Source organism: Zootoca vivipara, chromosome 4 (genome assembly GCF_965207765.1).
Source record: "Zootoca vivipara chromosome 4, rZooViv2.hap1.1, whole genome shotgun sequence".
In the NCBI taxonomy this organism is placed as follows: domain Eukaryota; kingdom Metazoa; phylum Chordata; class Lepidosauria; order Squamata; family Lacertidae; genus Zootoca; species Zootoca vivipara.
In genome coordinates this window covers 53,832,309-53,853,815 of record NC_142587.1, presented here as the reverse complement: position 1 = coordinate 53,853,815, position 21,507 = coordinate 53,832,309, and the positions used below count along the sequence as shown (strand labels likewise).

Genomic DNA, 21,507 nt, shown 5'->3' with positions numbered 1-21,507 from the left:
GAGTTTAACCAAACTGCGGGAGGCAGTGCAAGACAGGAGTGCCTGGCGTGCTCTGGTCCATGGGGTCACGAAGAGTCGGACACGACTAAACGACTAAACGACTAAACAACAACAACAACAACAACATGTACCTTGAGGGAGCACAGCATCATGTCATTCACCTCAGGCAGCAGAGTGTCTTGAGTCAGCTCATTTATTCCACAAAGGAACTGAGGAGAAATTTATTTTCATCATGACAGAGGGACCTATTGTTTCAAGAGTACTTTACCATGAGTTATACTAACTAGTTCCTCAAAGCAAATAAAGTATTTTATGATGTGGCTTAGTGGTTCCACTTATGCTTCTTCAGGAAGTCAAAAGACCACAATACAAACCCTAAAAGAATTAGGGTGTTTTTGATTAAATGTATGAAGCTTGAAACTATGAAAAGCTTTTGTTTTGTTTTTTTAAAAAGAATTCTTGCTTAGCCCTCTAAATTACATTCCAGAGACCTATTTAAAACGAACATTTCCAGTAGAAAAGAAGCCAAGAGAAAAGGGATCTGAAAAACCAGCATGTGTGTTCATGCTTACTGATGGACAAGGATTATTTTATTTTTCTAAATGTTTTAATCATTTCAAGTTATATGAATAAAGATATGAACATACAACACAAAAGAAGAATTTTTTTTAAAAAAGAATAATGCAATTATGAGTACTGACCAATAATAACAGCACACTCTTAGTTCCAAACACTGATAAACTGACTAATTCTGTTTTTTGCATAAATTTGCCATCTTGTTTGACTGATATAGTTTGTATGTTCTGGCATGTTGGCAACTTCCCATGATTATTTTCATTCATACACAAATGCTGTTTAAGGTCACCAAAGAGCAAAACCAGAAATGTTGATGATGTTTATATGTACTACCACAGAGCCTGTACATTTATGCCTGTTTGCCTGTTAATTGATTTAATTAATGTATATCTTTTAATGTGTTCAAGGTGACTGATGAAGTTCAAACAAATTAATCTAAATCAATACATAGAAACTCTCTTTGTTGTAGGAAACTGATGGTGTCATGTGTCCTCAGCAATCATCCAAACAGGCAGCCATTCTTAGTTCCTTCCTCTATGACTAGAAGCTGATGTTTGTGTGCCAGGGATCAACAAATTGTTCAAAACAGGGTGTTTTTTTGTGCTGTAATGAAATTTTCATGCTAGGATAAAAATACAGAGAACACAATGATATCTACAGAACAGAAGAGACTCAGAGAATGGAATGGTTCTTAAGAACGGTGATGGGACAGGTATGAAAACAAAGTGCTAAAAGCACTTTCCATGTAATGAAGATGGCTCAGGTTGTCACCTTTCCCTCTATTCAGCAAATGTAGATGTAAACCAAAGCGTTCATCCCATGCTTATATACATTAGGAAGACAGATTATTTTAACATCCCGCAATTGCGCAGTCAGGCAGAGTCCCCCCCCCAGCCCCCAGGGCAGCCCCGAGTGGAATAATGACACAGGACGACGTATTTATGGGATTAAAAATTGGCCACAACTTTATTAAAATTCAGATGTAGGAAGACCTTGGCGCAGGCATTGGGCGTATATCCCTCCCAGCCCCCAGCAGGGGGTGGGGTGATCTTCAGGGTTGTCCAGCATGAGTGGGGGTTGGGCTAACTCTGGAGAACATATGTTCAAGCAGATAGCCCGCCCCCCCGATCGCCGCCGCTGGAAGGGGAGGGCAATAACCAGCCAAGTGGCATCGCCAAATGCCCCCCCCCTTGATGCCCGATTACGGGAACCCTGTTATCGCCGCCGCAATAGGGCGGGGGGTCACCGCCCCCACGCCCCTCCCCTTTATGTAAATGACTAAAGGATTCCGCCCAAGGCCTGCATCGCCAAAGTTGTGACGAATTGCTACGGGAAAGGCGAAACCTGCCAATGCAGGGAAAGTCCTTTCCAGCCCTTTAACAGCGACCGGTCGTAGCAGCGCCTGCGTGCGTGTACGCCTGTGGAAGAAAAACCTGAAAAGCAAGAAGCCTGTGGAAGAAAACCTGAAAAGCAAGAAGCCTGTGGAAGTAAATATTTTTATTTTTATTTTTTTATTTTTTATTTTTTTATGGACCTGTAAAGCAAGCAAAAGGTTAGGGAGTGGAGGGTGGGAAAGCTCTGAATCCGTCGGCTGCTTCCCAAGAATGGCTCCTCTTCTTTGTGTGCAGGTAAGCCTACCTGATCCTACCTGGCCAATCCCCCTGGTACGCCCCCTTCGGCCGGATTGGTCGGCTGATGGAGTGGGCGGTGACTCCAGCCTCCAGCCTCAGGTAGGCAGTGCCAGCCTCCAAACTTCCAGGTCTGCCCTAGGGTTCCCAAGGGGGGCTGCGCGCGACTGCGCAAAATGCGCCTCCCTTTTATGTTGGGGAAGCGGTCATTCTCTGCAGACAGAGATATTATGGCTAGAATTGACAGGTATCATTTGTATTACGGGACAGACAGTAATCATTTTTCTTTCAAGGGGTAGTCATTATACAAGAATTGTTGTTATTATTAAAGTATTAAGAGAAGCATTAGAATTTAAAAAAATCAGAGGGCAATGGTGATGAATAGTAACTCCCCATTTCGGCACAATGCAGAGAACAGTCTTGCTTTACAGATTTCAGCCACAGATTTACAGGCGCACTTTCTCGGGCTGCAACACCAGTTTATTTGGCTGTTGCTTTGCCCTGGCAAGCCATGCTCCAAGTGATTCACAACATCAGAAAAGTTTACCTGATGAAATATAGCACATATTTCAAGATAATTCATCAACAATTGCAAGATGTTTCTATACTACCTTTCCAGTAACCCTTGGACCACTCAGGGTAGCTTGTAACAATTTAAAATCACAGTCCAATGAAAATATAGTATATTAAAATTCAAAGAACAAAGCAATAAAAATACATAAATTCAACAAGAAATAAAATGCAGTGTTAAAAACCCATTTAAAAGCATCACAATAGGTAGCAGGAAATAAATTTATTTTCTTAAGTCCTATGTAAATGTAGGTAATATTGTAAATCCAGATTCACCCAGTACTCATGCAAATGGAACATGTTGTCTGAGTCAGCAACAGCAATCATCTCTTCACCAGTCCCAATCTGATTTCAAAACACTCAGAATTAGACATCCTTAATTGCGGGGAACACTGTGTATTCTTTCCTACTAATCAAATTTGTGTTTTCCTTACTTGCCTTTAGCCAGTGCCCTGGCTAAAAATACAGTATGGGTTGCAGTTTACAGAGTGTAACAAGCAACAAGCAAATTAAAGCATTCGGTTTTCCATTCTCATTAAAAATCATTCTAAAAAGGAATGACATACAATTCCTTTTTTCCCCTGTTATATTTCAGCACATGGTTTCTCAATGGGTCAGATGCTCTGTAAATCATAGCCTTAACTATACTTTGCTATTTTCACTGGTTCAAAGGATGAGAAAACAGCCATGATTCCAGTGTTATGCCCTTCTAGCACTTCATTTGTTCCCCAGTCAGCCTCCTCCACCAGCAAATCCTGGTCTTCAGGATGCATTCATGTGATCAAAGAACCGGGTAGGTTTGCTTCCCATATTTGATTCCACATGGCCTTTGATTTTTTACAACAAATTCCACTTAGGAGAAAAGAAAATTATCTTAGTTGACAACACAAAGAGTTGACGCTACTGTAGCAATTGACACTGAAAACAGCAGTTACCACTGCAAATCCATAATATAACTTCATTCTAAATCAAGATTGTTTGCTATCTTTTAAAAGTATCTTTCCAGCACATGTTTCAGACCATGCAACACTTTCTTAGGAGTGTTATAAATAAATATTGCTGGGAATTCTTCATTTGTCTTTGGGCTTTATTTTACACAATGTTGAGGGGTTTTCAACTTTGCTTAAATAAAAAACCAGCAGTTTTACCAAATAATCTCAATGCATACAAAACTATAATGGCACTCCTCAAGGTAAATTGTGCTGATGTACCATGGTGGCATCACAGGTCACAGCAGAAAGTTTAAACAATTTCCCCCTTCCACTGGTTGTGAATATATATTGTGATTTGTCGATAACAAGAAAAGCACCATGCCCGCATAGATATTTATGTTAGGGTATTCCAATCCACCTTAAGAGCAGGCGGGGAACTGTTGCATGTCACACATCTGCGTAATACACCAGCATTGTATGCTGGGAACTTCTATTTGTGTATAGCTTTCTGTTTTGCTTTGGACACAAAGGAGATCAGACATGTTTCTCTTTGTCCTGATTTACGCTTAATAAACCTGCTTGTAAATATGCCCACACAAGCCTCTCGTGCCACTTCTGCTGTCTGCAAGTGTAGTATGCCCAGGCTTCTGAAGTCTGGGACGCTGATTTATGCTGCACCAGGGATTGGAGATCGCCCGGCACTTTGGCCGGCAGGGCTGGAGCCAGCTGGGGGCCTGCCAGTTGCCCCCGTTTCCTTGGTCACGTGCCAACAGTTTATATACTAAAAGTATCTTTGCATAATAGCTGATTTCTAATTTTAACTTTTGACATGGTTTTTATTGTGTGGTTTTATGTATAATTGTAAACTTTAATTCTTATAAACAGTGATATATAAATGTTTTAATAAATAAACTAAAAATGAATAGCATATATCACGAAACAGGGGGGGGGAAACTAAGTTGAAAATACTTGTTCTCCTATCAATTCTGCAAAGCTAGCAAGAAATTCAGGGCAGCTTTTAAAAAGCATAATCAATACAGAATGTTCTCCAAACCAATTATAATGGCACCATGTGGAAATGCTTCTCTTTCCATGTCTCTTGCATATTATATTTTAAGATCTCTAGGTGGGTCACAAAGTGCTGCTTCTCCTAGAGCACTGAATGGCTGCAATCATGTGAATCACTTACTTGGAGATAATGATCCCATGGAACCCATTTGCTCAGAGGAAATGGTTGATGGGTTGCAATGTCCATTCCATGGCACAATCTAATGCCACATGTAATTCTTATTTAGAAACACCTGCTTTTTGGCTTGGTCATAGCTTCCCCATAATACCATTGTTTCTAACCTGAGTAGGAGGGGAGGAAGCAAAGGAACCATTTAAAAATGTTTATCAGAATTACAGCATTTATTTCATAATTGAAATAACTGGCTTCCCAGAAGCAGGAGATATTCAGCTTAGGATACGATGGTGATTATAAGGCCAAATCTTACATTTAATGCACTCTGCTGACTTACTGGATTTCCTTTCTAACCATCACATTAAAGTCTGATGTTACAATGAAATAAAACTTTTCTTACCTTGCATGTACGTCAATGGCAGGAGATCACTTTTCAAAACCTGCTTCAACTCCCTGATGACTCAGCCCCTCAGCATTTTAATGCCTACATAATGAAAGGAAGTAATCCCCCAAGTAAACAGACAAATTGCACCAAATTTATACAATAACTCTCATTTGACATGGTTTAGCATTAACCTGAGTTATGGCTTCTCTCTCTTTTTGTTTACAGTTCATGACCCATTCACAGTGAAAAGTATAATCCATGGGGAAATGTTTGAGCTTAGAAAAATAGGACATTTCTAATATATGTGTGTAGAGCACTATGCAGAAATGGGACAACGATAATAGTAACCTAACAATTACAATTTATGTCCCATTATACTCGAAGTCGCTGACACTGATTGCCTGAGCTGGTATGATGGATTAGAAACTTCGGTTGCTCTGGTAACAAAACAGCTTGCTGCAAAACCGAATTGAAGATTGAATATTTTGAGAGTACCGAAATGGACAGAGCCATCCATCCCCAATGACAAGAAAAAATATTGAATGCTTCATTCTTAATATAAAACGGGCAGCAAAAGAGTAGAGGTAGTTACCCAACTTTACATAACACAAGCAAGTCTTGGAGACTAGGACAGGATAGAGCAAAATTCAGTTGTTAATGCTGCTATGCCAATCCATACTCATTTTTACATAAAAATAAGTCCAATGTTTTAAATGAAAATTATTATTATTTTCATTTACTATGCCTTCCATAGTAGCATAGCCAATATTACCTTCCTATCACAGCACCAGATATGTCTTGGAGGCGTAAGAGGGTTAAACTGAGACTGTTGTTTAATTCCAGAATTCCAGAGAGAAATTCAAGTAATTATTAAAGGAATAGCTGGTTGCCAGCTGTAACTGACCCCAATGACAATGCTTCTGGGGTATGTAAAACAGCAGGTTCAGAGTAATGTACAAATTTGGTTCATTCATCTTATATTGACTGCAAAGGTTTGGAAAACTATTGAGCTAATTCTTCCATTGAGCTTTATTCTTCATTGGAATCAACATTATACAAAAGAATGCTTTGATGGATATTATAGATATTTTATAAAACGTACTTATAATCTTATAACCAGTCTCTTAATGGAGGAAAATGTCACACTGAAATCAGTGACGTTTGTTTCCAAGCCACAATCAGGATCCAGGCAAAGTTAAGTTCGTCCTATCAACTTCAGTGGGAGAGGTTTAAGTAAGGGCTCTGCCATTAATATCAGTGGAACTTCAACAGCATAATCCTTTGCCTGCGTACTCAGAAATAAGTCCCTTTGGGTACAATAAGACTTACTCTCTGGTAGGTGTGTGAGCTGTATGAGCTCTCTCTTGTTCATAGGGAATGTGGATAAGTAATTAGAAGCACTGAGTCAACACTAAATTGTTTCACATATTATTTACAATTTGACAGGAAGGAGGAGGAGGAAGAGAGGAGGAGAGGAGGAAAGAAAGGTTTGCACCATATCCCAAGATGCCATGAACAGCCAAGTGAAATATGGATTGTCAGTCAGTTTGAAATGTTTTGAGTAATTTCCATCTTCTTTTTACAGGCTACACTTTTAAGTAAGGTCCATGAAAGTCTTACAAATATTCCATACTTAGTGCAGTGGGGAGCTTTCCATTTCAGTAGTTTTGTATTAATTTTGTATTAATTCATACCCCAGCTCTAGGTTTCAAGACTGATGGCTATATAAATAAATGATCCAAAATAAATATTGGATTAAATGAAATGTATGCTAAAACTTCAGACCCACTAAGCATAGCAGATGGAGACCTCAACAGGAACTAGTACAAACTGGGCAGGCTACACAAGCCAAGGAAGCAATGCCATTCAATACGCAGCTTTCTTCTCTTTCAGTCACATTGCTCCCAAACATGCAGTCTGACACGACTTCTTTCTTTCATTCTCTTCTTTTTTCTTTTATAAAATGTATTCACTACCTTTCTGTCAAAAAGGCTAAGATGGCAATGTACAATAAAACATGGCAGCATTAAAACAGCAGTCAAACAATAAACAAAACAAAATTCAGCCCAGCAGTGTAAAGGGGAATGTCTGAACTAACTAAAAATAAGCTCCCAGTAAAGAAATAGTCAAGTTCTGAATAAACAGAAATTTCAAAAAGACACGGGTAAATACAGAGATTATCTTAAAAAGCACTGCCCTCAGATTAACACCGGGACTTGTTTTGATTAACTTTTGCAAAACAAATTATGGTGTAAAGGTTTAAAATAGAAAGAAAAGGGAAAACATGAAGGCAGACCCACATTGAGGATGAAGGAAGTCAACTAGAAGAAAAGAAGAACTGAAATATGGTTATATGTTCATTATTTGTTTTGTACTTGCTTTTGTATTTTCTTTTAAAGCTTTCTTTTTTTCTTTTTTAGTGTTGTGTGTGTTTGTGTTGCAAATACACACACACACACAAGTACATAAAAAGGTCTTATCAGTCCATATAAAGCTGAGCAATGGGAAGAGTGGCATGTGGTCCATGGACTAGTGCAAACTTTTTCAGCCGGGGGCCGGTCCACTGTCCCTCAGATCCTGTGGCGGGGCGGACTATATTTGGGGGGGGGGTGAACAAATTCCTATGCTCCACAAATAACCCAGAGATGCATTTTAAATAAAAGTCCATGGGTAGGCAAACTAAGGCCCCGGGACCGGATCCTGCCCAATCACCTTCTAAATCCGGCCCACAGACGGTCTGGGAATCAGCGTGCTTTTACATGAGTAGAATGTGTCCTTTTATTTAAAATGCATCTGTGGGTTATTTGTGGGGCATAGGAATTCATATTTCCCCCCCTTTTTTGTTGTTCAAAATATAGTCCAGCCCCCCCACAAGGTCTGAGGGACAGTGTACCAGCCCCCTGCTGAAAAGGTTTGCTGACCCCTGATTTAATAGGTTCCCCCCATGAACAATCCATGTTGAGGTGAGCAGCAAATTCTGAACTAGTTGAGACTTCCCAACTATTTTCAAAGACAACCCATTCCAGTAATTAACCCACAAGGTTAATATGGGAATGAGAGACAAAAGAATGGATGCAGCAGTTTTATCTGGTAAAGGGCACTCTTTGTTGCAGCCACAATCTGTTCATCCAGGAGTAATGCTGGGTCCAAGAGCACTCACTTTCTCTCAGACATGTAGATATACACATACAGCTGCAAATCTGATTTTTCAAGAAGATTACTTCATTTATAGTTAAGGACACCTCCCTCAAACCATGTAAGCATTCATTGTGTGGGATGCCCTTCCCTCTGAGATCTCTCTGGCATCAACTTTGTTTGCATTTTGACACCAGGTTAAGTCCTGGTTATTTGCTGAAGTGTTCAGAAATTGTTGATCTTACAACTTTTTTGATTGCTGATTGCATTTCAAGATTATTTTGTGGTTTTCTCTGCTCTGGATTTTATTTGATTAAAAAAATATCCTATCATTGTCATTTTAATTGTTTGTGTGCCCTGCCCTGAGATCACAGGGCACATTGTAAATGTCTTGACTAAAATAAATAAACTGGTTGAAGCTGCTATGTAGATATGTCGTTGCGGTACAATTCTCTGAGAAACACACAAGGGCAACTTCCCAGAGAATTCTGTCCCTAGTTTTCAGACGTCATTGCATTTTCAGAAAACATTCAGCTTCCTAGAAACTTCTTGGAATTGGTTAGGACACAAGCCTCATTTGTACTTTTCTCTTTTTCATCTTGCTTCCCCCACTCTACTCATCTTTCTTTCTTTCTTCCACGATCATCATGAGAAAGGAGAGGTGATTCATCACAAAAAGGGACATCTCTTGCCCTCAAGTATTGCATGTAAAAGCACATGCATTGGTATGGCAATGACCTCAAGTGGCTTCTTTCTATCATCACATGATGTGAGTTCACTAGTAACAGCTTGAAAAATCACAAGCCATATAATTATGTAAATCAGATCAACAGCTTTCGTAAGACCAAATGTTGCCAATAGATCATTCTGTCCATAACATAACATGTTTAATACGTCTTTGGTCACACTGGTTATATTATGTTAGGTTTATCAAACCTGATTCGAATTTAAAATAGCACTCTGTTAAAATGGAAGATTTTGCCACTGTAATGGGAAGCTATATTGATGGTTTCTGCTCTTCTAAAGCTCTTTGAGATACTTTTGCCACCATTTGCTGAAACTCCATAAATGAAATATACCTTTAGAAGGGTGATTTAACGTTAGTGGCTTATATGTAGATTCAAATGTGTTTTTTGTAAAAATTTGGTTTTGCTGACTTCAGATCTAAGATTTAACACTACCTAAAGCCTGGAATAGTTCAAAGACTGCTATACTGAGCAATGGATTTGGAACGAAGTCAAAAATCCAGATGGGATGAAGCCAGACCAGACCACTAGTAATTGATTCCAAGTACTTGGTGCAACAAACTCAAAAGATGTCTCACACTTCTCACTATCATGAACATTTGATACCCATACTCAGTAATGACACTGCACATCAGCTTTTCTAATGACAACAAAGATATATGGCACCCGCCAAATACACATGTTCACCTGTGGCATAATGTTGTTGTTTTCTGCTACATTACTGGGTGGGGGGTGGGAGAGGGAGTCTCTTTTTCTAATTGTACTTGCAAAGTTATGTAAAAATTCAATTTTTAAGAAACAACAGTTTGAAAAATAAATAACAACATTGCAGTCTTCAAGTCAACCTGATACCTATTGTTTAAAGCTTTTTATTCAGCTTTGTCTGACTTGTACAACGAAAGAAATCAATTCATACTTTCTGCAGTTACATTCCTTTAACTTTGCTGCTAAAAAAGGCAATGATGATCCCCAAAAAAATTATCAGAGAATAGCAAATAATCAAAATTGAGTTATTTTTCTTTGTTATTTAAAGCAGGTTTACAGGCAACAGCCCAATACACCACAGCTTTCCAAATATACTTAGAATAGAAGGAATTTCCATTTGCACTTTAAAACTGAATCTATTCTTTTAACAAACACACACACAAATTAAGAAGAGTTTTGGTGAGTTTTGTTAGGCAGGAAATCCATTATGGAAGCATGCATGCATTTCCACCAAAATACAGAGTCCTAAAGTATGTGATGTTTTTGTAGTTCACTGTTGTAGAAGTCTCCTTCCGAAAAAGAGCCTATGTAGTTACAAATTCTTGATGGGATGCAGGTAGAAGGCAACTTCCCCATTTCTCATTTCCTACTCTTACCCTTTCTGTATACACCTCAGTCCCAGAATATTGTGGATTCTAGAAGGCAAGTGCCACCAATAAATAAGAAACATTGTTTCTAGCATGATGGCAGCTAAGCAGCAATGGTGAGGTCTTCCGTCCATCACTAACATGTGCCATATGGTTCGGAATCACCCAGAAAGCTCAGTTTAATAGGAACTCGGGATCTAACTCACCGGGAGCAAGTTACATAAATGCCACATTCCAAAGGCATGTTTTCATTGATATTATGTGTCTGCATGTTTGACATACAATATTCCCTCTTTTCTTTATATCCACGGGGTTTGTTAGTTTAAGGTAGTACCCAGATGGCAGCTTTCTTTATGCTTGATTTAGCACTGTTGCACTTAAGTAAGAGGGGGAAATACTTCAAGGCAGAGGTACCTTCTTGCATTCATTCTCCCTCCACTGACCTACTAGCAGCTGGTATGTCTTCTGGATTAGCAAATTTACATGGGACTTGCAGATCCCAGGGCCATTCCGCACATTCATGGCAGCAAACATAGGTTTGACATAGAATGGGTATATAGACAGGGACATCACTCTCTTGGCTGAGAATCAGTGTAGTTTTAAGAGTCTCCAGGTCCAGTACAAAGAGCATAAGAAGGGAGAGCAGGGACCTTGAAGTTCCCAACAGCTGTTAATCAAGCAAGCAAGCACACAGGTCACCTTTGTCACAGTCAGGACGCCTATGTCCTGGCCAGGCCTGCACCCAATCTTGTTTTTGTAACTAATCAGAGGCAGCTACAGTTGCAAGTGGCAACAAAATATCTGTGAAAGGAAGAGGAGCAGGTTTGCTCAAGTGTGTTGCAGGTAGAAATACTGTTTGTAATTAACAAATAAGAAAGTTTTGAGAATTTAAATTCTAGATTATAATTGATTATTTAATTGAGAAGGGGATTATAACAAAAATACTGGGGCCTAATTTGAATGGTAGAGTGCCTGGTATCGGGTGGGCAGACCAAAGCAGTCGTCAGGAGAGCTATGAGATTCAGGTGAGGGTCAGATGCCTTGTCAATCCCAGCAGGTATATAACAGGAAGACCTGGCCTGCCCAGGCCACCATGGTATTTAATAATATTGTATGTTCTTTAAAGGAGAAATTGTGAATTGCAGAATTTTGAATACCCATCATCATCCTTGGCTTCACTCAATTTTGTTTATAATTCTCTTCCATTTTCTTCTAGTTGTGAGGGTGGGGGGATGGGGAGGGGCCTCACAAATGGAGTAGCCTAGGGCCTCTTTTCATCTAAATCCGGCCCTACCTGTGGATAATCCTGATGCCTTTTCATTCCTAATGATGTTACCAGAAGTATAACGGGGTCCCAAAAGGGATCCTAATTTCACTTGAGAACAGGCAAACTATTTTCTGAATTTCGGGAAATGGCTCTCAGTTAGCTGGAGCAAATTATGAATCAAGCAGAAAAAAGTTGAAAGCAAAAAGTCACCATCCACCTTTATGCTGGCCCACCCTTGCTACCCCACCTGCTGGGGTATACACTTCAAAAACAATATCTGTAACCTAAAAAATGTAAAGTGGGGGGGGGAGCCTCAGGCTCACTCAAGTCAATACACTTGACATTCAAAAAGCCCTCTGAGCCAGATTTATTGAATTAGTTGCACTAGCAGGAGCTAGTACTAGGAGCCCAGCTACTGCAATGGGGCTTCCCCCATCTCCTTCCTTCATGTTCCTCCTCAAATGGTTTGGGGGGGGGGTCAGTAGAACCCCAGAACAGTGTGGAGGGGGATGAGAGGGGGGAGTGTTACCTCAGGCAAGTACTGGCGGATGGAGGAATCTCCTTAATGCTACTTTGAATTCCACCCTCCGTCTAGAAACATTTTAAGATATTGTGCTAAAATATATGTTATTACTCAGAAAACAGAAATCTGCGTAACTAACCTTGGAGCACAATTGTTACTTAAGGCTCTTTCGGATAATTCTTCCCCATTCTGTCATTTGCTCTGCCTTTACTTTAGGTGTTGTGCCTCAACCTAGGCTAGTCAGTGGCTCTAAACTACTACAGGTACGCTATATTACTATTATCTATAACCACCAGAGCCAGGGGCAATTCTGTACTGGCACAGTTAATTGAAGACTGAGATCTCTTACATAATATATAGTCTTGGCAAGCACCAAAAAAGACTCACAGAGAGTGGAGAGGTGTGGAACAATTTCAAAACTGATGTCTGCATCTCATCAGTTATACTATTTATGGCAAGAAAGGAAAATTTACCAGAAGAAAAAGACCTGGGCTGCAATCCATATCAACACATTGCCATGGTGCAAAATATTCAGGAGAAATCTAGAATCTGTCAGAAAGCTGGACATCAACATGTTTCTTTCCTTTTTAAAGAGTTGGTTTAACATAAGTACAATGAGTAAATGTGTTTTTTCCCCAATTTTGGCTAAATGACTTGCGTAAAACTGGGTGCCTGAACAAAGGATAATAGAATCATCTAATATTATAGAGTTGGAAGGGACCACAACGGTCATCTAGTCCAACCCCCACAGTCCTTCCCATCTTTCAAAAATATTTTAGTCTGATTATGAAATCATTCCACAGCTCCAAATAGCAATGACATTTGCTTGCTTCAGGTGATTGATTGATTGATTGATTGGTCTCCTGGGGGGGGGGTATGCAATCAATCAAATCTTATGTGTGTCCATGTCTCCAATACCTAAGTATTTAAATAAATGATTTCCTGGGCAAAGTCCTGTGGTTGCCCATTTTTCCCTCTGGACCTGCTTACCTGAAAAGTAAGCAAATATCAATAGACAATTATAATCACAGGAACAGAAGTGGGTCCCAAAAACACAGATCTCAGGAGTCAAATGCCAAGAGGTGCCATACCTGCCAAATCTTTCATGGAGAAATCCAGGATCAGCAGCCACATGACACCGGAAGTTGCCGGTGTCGCTTTGCCCATCTACGGGCACCGAAAAGTGCCGGCACCAGAAGTCGTGCCGGCACCAAAAGTCGTGTCTACGCATGTCCAGAAGTGCAAAGCGACACCGGAAGTTGCATCTACGCACTTCCAGACATGTGTAGACACGACTTCCGGCGCTGGCCATTTTCTAGTGCCCACAGATGGGCAAAGCGACACCAGAAAAATGGCCGCTGACAGGAGCCAAAATAAGGGAGATTAACGGGAGAGGAGCTCAAACGGGAGACCAGCAGGAAAGGGTAAGAAAAAAACGGGGGTTTCCCAGGAAATACAGGGTACTTGGCAGCTATGAGAGGTGCATCTTCTGCAAGGTGTAAAGCATTTCTATATTTGTTCCTTTCACTGAAGATGCTTGTTATTGGCATCTATCTGTCTCAAGAGACAATAGTGTGTGCCTCGGGGGGGGGGGAGTCAAACCACTGAGGAATCACAGTGCCTGCTGTGGATGTAGAAACTGGTGACTCATAACTGCTGCCTCCTGTGTTGCTTTTGCTGCAGTGGGAGCACCAAAGTGAACTCTCCAGAGCACAAGCTTGGGCAGTGTGTAGGGAGGTCCTGGGCTTCCCAGATGACAAGACCCCACTCTCAGCCTCACTGATGTAGTCCAAAGGAAAGCAGAGCAATTCGTTTGGCACCAGCTTGGCAGTAGAATTTGCCAGAAGGAGGCATATAAGATACCAGCTAACCGTCATGGGAACTTCACTCCAGATTTGTGTAGGGTTTACTCTTTAACCTTTTCTTCTCCCAAAGATATCCCACTAAGCAGCGGGTATTAATTTTATCTCAAGGTTTACTCCCACAGACCTATGAATGAGTATAGCTATAAGACAGCTGAGATTTGGGATCAGAGTTTTCCTTCTCCTATATAGGCTACCTTCCCAGGTTTATGGGCCCCCTCTGCCCCTCATTTCCCTATACAGCATCTCCAGTAAGTGCCTTCTTGGCTGTTGGACCCACTAATGGTCTTGTCTGCTCAACCCTCCAGAGTCTGTATTTATATACAGGGGAAGTCCCTAACTCACTGAGAGTTTGAGACCCATCAGCTACCCTCACCTGGTTTAGCTAGCCAGTCGTAGCCATTTCCTGGGCTGTGGCTGCTGTCACATGCTCACAGCTTTTAGGAGCCACAGGTGATGCTCTGCCTGGACAAATAAGAGGATTCTATGTCTTATTTTCGGGGTATGGCTTATATTCTTTGAATGCTTAAAAATCCTGCTACGTCTTATTTTATGGGTATGTCTTAAAATATGAGAAACAGGGTATCATGCATTCATTCATTCATTCATAGGAACAGTACAATATATTTTGTTGTCTGAGGTGGAGGGGCAAATTATACTGACACCCACTTCTAGAGTCAATGTACATAGTATCCAAAATCATCCATGTTGCACTCACAAACATCCGCTTCCCGAGAATCAGTCGAGGCAAACTTACTGCATCAACTCTGCTGGTATCTGTCCAGACACCCACCCACCAATTTACTGCTTCCTGACCTCTTGCAGCTGGGCTATGGTAGCTGTGTAGCTGAACCCATAACCTATTGGGAATCTCAGATGGGATACAAATGCAGTGGAAGTTGCTTCCAGTACCAGTCACCCCATGGAAACAGCTTAAGGTCCAAATGGTTTATTGTTGCAAAAGACAAGCCTCAGTAAAATAGTTCTGGACCTTGTTATATACAGCTTGCAGGTTTTTGCAGCTACAGATACTGTATAGGCAAATACATGCAAGTTCGGATACATACATTAATCACAGATATAGTTGAAGCACTGGGATTTTACCATAGCAACTGGCTTGGCTGACTTTGCACCTGTGATTTAATCATCCATTGGGTGATTTACATTCATGAAGGAAATTAACCCCTTCCCAGGTCCAGTTGCTGTGTTATCCCCACTCTCAGAAGTGTGGGAAATGGCATCCCAGCAGGGCGTTTCTCTGTGTTAGCTCATAAATTGTGGAACTCTAGATGTGTTTAGCATCTTCTTTGTATACATACACTGAAAACACACCTCTATACCCTGGTCTTTGGCAGTTCAAAGTATTGTGTTTTGTGGGACCCAGTTATTTTGCTGAATTTATGCTGTTCTGCCAGGAATGGTTTTACTTGTTTTTGTAATTCTAACAAAGGGGGGTCATTGTTTTGATAACACTGATAACTTTATGTTACATTGTTTTAACTCCCTCTCAAAGTTTATGGAGAAGAGCAGGTAAAGAAAGCATATAAATAGAACAATCGATAACTGAGCAATAGGGGATCAAATTTTCAGTTAAGTTGGCTGCTATCTGCTATGAAACAAAGTTCGTTCTTTTATTTAACGTTAATAATTAATTTTCTTCCATGATCATCTTTCTCTGAAAATGTGAAGACATGCAGTAGAAACAAGTTGCATAGATACAAATGTGGAAGTGTGAAGTATTCTCAGTCAGAGGCTACTTTTTTGGAAGAACACATGTATAAAAAGGCAATCACATTTAGACCTCATTTTCACTTATCCTGTTTTCTCTGGAGCAGAGATGATTTGAAACAGGATATGCATCATACTGCAGCTATCAGAATTATCTGATCTACCCTGGATTTAAAAGGGTTTGGACACTGTGGTGACAGCTGAAATTAATGAGAATCTTTGGAGGGGCCAGGAAGGAAGGGAAAAGGTCTGATCCTTGAGCATTTAAAATTTACAGTCAAAGAAGTGATGACTGTGGTGTAATATCATAGGTGTCTAAAAGCTTCTTTATGGCTTTACAACCAGAATCTTGTGACCCATTCCCATGCATAAAGGTTCTAATAGCAAAACTCAGCACCATCTGACAACGGGCTACTTTGAGTTACATTTCTCAAAGCATTAATGAAAGGGTTTGATGAAAACATGACCCTCCAAGAACCCTATGCTGTAGGTGGTAATAAACATGGCTTCTTCTACTCCTGTTGTTTTTGGATCTGCACTATTTCAACACAATCAAGTTCTCAACAGCCCATAATGGTGGCAGGATGATGCTCTCCCACTGATCCCATTTGGCCAGGCACATGATTAATGTGGAAGAGATGGTACCAAACTTCCCCATCATGTAAAGTGATTGGTCCCATGGGGTCTGCCTGGATTCCACATCATTCAGAGGCAAACTGGTCCAGCGACTCAAGTACACTATGTGGGTCAGACAGAATCCATGACAGTTCATAAAGTTCAGTTATGGATGGAACCCATACAAATCACCAAAGCACTCCAAAATGAGTCCTCACACCCTGGACAGATTGGACTTCTGAAGCATGTGGTGCTGAGAATTTTACCACATGTCAGGCACTGATTTTGGTAAAATGGTCAGCCTCCCCACAGTGATGGGAAAACTAGTGGTTGTATCAGGTAAGCTAGAGTCAGCCACATTTAGACGTCAGTTTCACTTTTGCTCTTTTCTCTGGATTAGAAAACTCTCTTAAAGTGCTGGGGTCAGACTGACAAGACACTTTAAAAGCAGAGGGCAGCATGATTTGGAAGTGCTCGTCTTGGTTTCATCTGTGCGAAGAAAACAAGTTCTGCAAGTTTGCAACTGATCCTATCTGTGGACAGCACTCATTGGATACTGCTCTGTGATGTCCCCGATTAACCTCACTGTCCTCTGCAAATTCTGGAGCAGTTTTGTGCTTTTTTTAAAAAAAGGATAACATTACTATTTCTATTGATGAATTTATTACAGCAAGAGATATGTGTGGATATGTACTCATGGCTTTTAATGTGAAAATTAAAAGCAGGCAGCCTGTCTGAAATGAGTGGGGAGTGGGGGTTAAGAATAACAGCTGAACGAGCATTCAGCTTGCTGGTATGTACTTCTTCTAAATCAGCCGTTGCCAAACTGGGGCCTCTGTTTGGGGGCTGATGGGGGCTACAGTCCAAATCTTCTCGAGGATACCAGGTTGCTGACGCCCTTTTCTTTCAGCTGAGAAATCTACCATAAGTTCTCTTTCTTTACTGTGTTTTCTTTAACCATAAACGCTCCATAAACAAGCCTTACTTAGCTTGCTAGGTGGTTGTGAAGACAGAATAGGAAAACCCCACGAACCTCCTCAAAAGAGGAGCCTTTACTGGTGACAAATAAATTAAAATGAATTTTGCCGCAGTCTTTTTCTTCTTCTTTTCAATCTTTATTTTAAAGCGCATCTGTGATTTTATCAAATGTCCTTTAGTGTGAATGTCAACATTCACAATTTATGTTCAGACATGATCACTGAACTTATCAATGGTTATGTCATTCAGGGTCATGCCTTGAAACAGCTATGCCTCCTTGATAATGAATTGAATGTAAGACTAAACTTAAGAAGGAAGCCTGTGCTGCACTTCTAAACCCCACCCCATTGGAATTTGTTGGGACAAACTCCAAACACCTTCACGGACCTATTTTTCAGCTGTTACCTCAATTATTCAAAGTGTTCCTTCATCTGTTGACATGATCACATATTGCAGTTTTCATTTATCCTCCCTGGGCCCAACTTTCCTTCCTGTAAAACTGCATATTCTAGAAACTGAACTGTTATGAAACCACAAGGATAATTCAATAAACACATTCACTATAACAGCACTCTTGCCAAGTATTGCCATGGCTACAATGTAAAATAAATGGCTTGTTAAAGGAAATAACAGATAATGCACCTGATTTGATTCTGCATATAAATCCCTGTTTCAATAGAAGTTTCAGCAAAAGGACACTGTTTTCAAGGCCACATTCACACAAGTAGCTGGTTGAGTAACCTTGAATCAGCTGCCCTAATCAACATTTTGTACAGTATTTGTGTCTAACCTCCTGCTGCCACACTCTAGAAATGGAGCACAGAAAAGCAGAGCACTTCAGGCCCATGCTTTGATTTGTGCACAGATTGGGCCTGCAAGTAATTTCTGATCTACTAGTGAACGCAGGTTGCCATATGTGTAGAGCTGAAAAAGGTCCAGGAAAGAGCAATCAAAAGGAGATGGTGCAACTCCTATATGAAGAACAGTTAGACCATTGATGGAGGGGGTTAGCTTAGAAAAAAAAATGAGGGAAAGAGGACATAATACAGATGTATAAATTAGGCCATTATAATCTGGCTTGTGGTGGGAGTGTATGCAAGTGTTAGGATAGGTGATTTGAGAGGTGGAATAGGATAGGATTCTTACTTCAGTCCCATTTCTTTTCAAAATATGAATTAGTCTTGTGGTTAAACTTCTACCGTGCTCTTTGGGGCAGCATGTCCTTCAATAAAATCTGATTTTAAGCTTTATTTCAGTCGATCGATGGATTTTATGTTTTAATGTATTATATATTTTGATGTTAGCCACCCTGGGGAGGGCTGGATATAAATAAATTTAGTAGTATTTTTACTTTCTTGGGTTCCATGATCACTGCAGATGGCGACAGCAGTCATGAAATTAAAAGACGCCTGCTTCTTGGGAGAAAAGCAATGACAAACCTAGACAGCATCTTAAAAAGCAGAGGCATCACCTTGCCGACAAAGGTCCGTATAGTTAAAGCTATGGTTTTCCCAGTAGTGATGTATGGAAGTGAGAGCTGGACCATAAAGAAGTCTGATCGCCGAAGAATTGATGCTTTTGAATTATGGTGCTGGAGGAGACTCTTGAGAGTCCCATGGACTGCAAGAAGATCAAACCTATCCATTCTGAAGGAAATCAGCCCTGAGTGCTCACTGGAAGGACAGATCCTGAAGCTGAGGCTCCAATACTTTGGCCACCTCATGAGAAGATAAGACTCCCAGGAAAAGACCCTGATGTTGGAGAAGATGGAGGGCACAAGGGATGACAGAGGATGATATGGTTGGACAGTGTCCTCGAAGCCACCAACATGAATCTGACCAAACTGCGGGAGACAGTGGAAGACAGGAGTGCCTGGCGTGCTCTGGTACATGGGGTCACGAAGAGTCGGATATGACTAAACGACTAAACAAACAACAACAACAAAGTAGTATGGAAATAGTCCAGATTTATGCAGTGAAAATACAGGAATGTGAAAAAGCATGAGAATAGCAGATAATCATATTGCCAAAAAACCCAAAAAGGTCATATTAAGGGATAATATTAATATTAAGGTCATATTAAGGGATAATATCTGCCCAGTTAGCAAATTTCACTGATGTAAGTAACGTGTGGTTCTTCAGTATGATCCAGAAAAAGTAATCACACAGGCAATTTAAAATGTGTATAAACTTTATCATGGAAGCCAGTAAATATAATCTGATATACCTCTTGTTCTTCTCTTCTGTTAAGGTTTCAGAAACAAAACATACAATCCATTCTTTGCAGTTTGTTTAATCAGATAAAAACTAATTATTATGGTACTTGTGGCTTTTATTTGAAAGTGTTTGGCATGTCTTTGGGGAAATACAATCCAGTTCAAATAACTTTGCATTGTTCATGCACTACATTTTTCAAAAAAGATGCAATGTAAAAGAGCCAAACACTTCGAACTGCATGACCATCAATGTTTAGTTTGAAAATCTATGTATTGGAGAGTCTCCTAACCATATTTAGGTAAAGGTAAAGGGACCCCTGACCATTAGGTCCAGTCGTGACCGACTCTGGGGTTGCGCGCTCATCTCGCATTATTGGCCGAGGGAGCCGGCGTATAGCTTCCAGGTCATGTGGCCAGCATGACAAAGCCGCTTCTGGCAAACCAGAGCAGCACATGGAAACGCCGTTTACCTTCCCACTGTGGCGGTTCCTATTTATCTACTTGCACTTTGACGTGCTTTCGAACTGCTAGGTTGGCAGGAGCTGGGACCGAGCAACGGGAGCTCACCCCGTCACAGGGATTCGAACCGCTGACCTTCTGATTGGCAAGCCCTAGGCTCAGTGGTTTAACCACAGCGCCACCTGGGTCCCATATTTACTCAGAAGTAAATCCTATTGAATTCAATGGGGCTTACACCCAAGTAAGTGCAGTGTTTGGCCCCATCTACACTTAACATTTAAAGCAGTATCATACTACAGTGGTACCTTGCTTCTCAAACTTAATCCGTTCCAGAAGTCCGTTCCAAAACCAAAGTGTTCCAAAACCAAGGCACTCTTTCCCATAGAAAGTAATGCAAAAATGGATTAATCCATTCCAGACTTTTAAAAACAACCCCTAAAACAGCAATTTAACATGATTTTACTGTCTAACAAGACCATTATAATGAAAGCAATAAACAATGTACTGCAGTCACACAATCAATCAATCAGTAGCTGAACTGGGTTCCACACAGTCACAAAAACAAAACAAAAAAGAGCCGCAAAAACAAAAACGCAAAATAAATAGCAAAAACGGACAGACCTCAGCGTAACACTCAAAACAGAAGTGTGGCACTCAAATTGGAAGCATAACACTCAAAACGGAGCACGTTCACATAGCTGCCAAGTTATCCCTTTTTTAAAGGGATTTTCCCTTATGCTGAATAGGCTTCCTCGCGAGAAAAGGGAAAACTTGGCAGCTATGCTTTCAGCTTCTGAAAAAAAGTTCACAAACCAGAACACTTACTTCCAGGTTTGCAGTGTTTGGGTTCCCAGTTGTTTGAGTACCAAGACGTTTGAGAACAAAGGTACTACTGTACAGTACTTTAAACAGACATGGTTTCCCTCAAAGAATCCTGGGAACTGTAGTCTGTTAAAGGTGCTGAAAGTTATTAGGAAAGGCTTATTCCCCTCACAAAGCTAGAATTCTCAAAGTGATTTAACAATCCATCCCGCTTCCCATGGAACTTTGTTCTTTTAAATTAGTCCTACAAAAAAAAATTCTGCAGGATGTTTTGCAGATAACGTTTAGTAAAAGGTTTTTTGGGGGGGGGGTTGTCCACAAAAATGCAAAAATTATGTAGTCCTGAGTCACTTACTGTACCATGAAATTTATTTTCTAAGCCCTTGACTTCAATTGAGCAAAAACATTTTTAGACATTCATGCTCCTAGAAAATAAAAGATAAAGTTCTAAACAGCAAAGATACAGCCATAAATGTGTTAGGTGGCACCAACCCTCTACGCATGTTCTAATTTTAGCACAAATGATGTAGT

At 40.4% G+C, this 21,507-nt stretch overlaps 1 long non-coding RNA gene across 1 annotated transcript in view; it reads right to left on the bottom strand.

Moving 5' to 3' along the window:
• Positions 1-1,514: 1,514 nt before the first annotated feature.
• Positions 1,515-21,507, bottom strand: part of LOC148685955 (uncharacterized) — a 42,257-nt gene continuing 22,264 nt past the window's right edge. Inside the window, exons 2-4 of the long non-coding RNA XR_015949848.1 lie at positions 5,290-5,373; positions 4,896-5,056; positions 1,515-3,119 (exon numbers count right to left, since the gene is read on the bottom strand). This is a non-coding gene — a long non-coding RNA (uncharacterized LOC148685955). The remainder of the gene's footprint in view (positions 3,120-4,895; positions 5,057-5,289; positions 5,374-21,507) is intronic.